Raw genomic sequence first — 1,349 nt, forward strand, 5'->3', positions numbered from 1 at the left:
TTGGATAGCTCTTCTGGAGGATCTCTTCATCTGAAGAAGACGCCTACTGAGGCTCAAGAACTGGTTGAAATGGTTGCAAATAACCAATTCATGTACACTACTTAAAGAAATCCTGTGAACAATGGGACTAGTCAGAAGAAAGGAGTTCTTGAGATTGACACTCTGAATGCCATATTGGCTCAGAACAAAATATTGACTCAACAAGTCAATATGATTTCTCAAAGTCTGTCTGGAATGCAAAATGCACCAAGCAGTACTAAGGAAGCTTCATCTGAGGAAGAAGCTTATGATCCTGAGAACCCTTCAATGGAAGAGGTGAATTACATGGGAGAACCCTATGGAAACACCTAAATCCTTCATGGAGGAATCATCCAAATCTTTCATGGAAGGATCAACAGAGACCTCAACAAGGTTTCAATAACAATAATGGTGGAAGAAACAGGTTTAGCAATAGCAAGCCTTTTCCATCATCTTCTCAGCAACAGATAGAGAGTTCTAAGCAGAATACCTCTGACTTAGCTACCATGGTCTCTGATCTGATCAAAACCACTCAAAGTTTCATGACTGAAACCAGGTCCTCCATCAGAAATTTGGAAGGACAAGTGGGTCAGCTGAGCAAGAAAATTACTGAACTCCCTCCAAGCACTCTCCCAAGCAATACTGAAGAAAATCCAAAAGGAGAGTGCAAAGCTATCAACTTGGCCGAATCCTGGGAGGAAGGAGAGGCAGTGAACGCCACTGAGGAAGGCCTCACTGGACGTCCACTGACCTCCAATGAGTTTCCCAATGAGGAAACATGGGAATCTGGGGCTCAAACTGAGACCATGGAGATTCCATTGGACTTACTTCTGCCATTCATGAGCTCTGATGAGTATTCTTCCTCTGAAGAGGATGAATATGTCACTGAGGAGCAAGTTACCAAATACCTTGGAGCAATCATGAAGCTGAATGACAAGTTATTTGGAAATGAGACTTGGGAAGATGAACCCCCTTTGCTCACCAAAGAACTGGATGACTTGTCTAGGCAGAAACTGCCTCAAAAGAGGCAGGATCCTGGGAAGTTTTCTATACCTTGTACCATAGGCACCATGACCTTCAAGAAGGCCTTGTGTGACTTAGGGTCAAGTGTAAACCTCATGCCCCTCTCTGTAATGGAGAAATTAGGGATCTTTGAGGTGCAAGCTGCAAAAATCTCACTAGAGATGGCAGACAACTCAAGAAAACAAGCCCATGGACTTGTAGAGGATGTTCTAGTTAAAGTTGAAGACCATTACATCCCTACTGATTTCATAGTCCTAGAGACTGGAAAGTGCATGGATGAATCCATCATCCTTGGCAGACCCTTCCTA

Source organism: Arachis duranensis, chromosome 6 (genome assembly GCF_000817695.3).
Source record: "Arachis duranensis cultivar V14167 chromosome 6, aradu.V14167.gnm2.J7QH, whole genome shotgun sequence".
NCBI lineage: Eukaryota > Viridiplantae > Streptophyta > Magnoliopsida > Fabales > Fabaceae > Arachis > Arachis duranensis.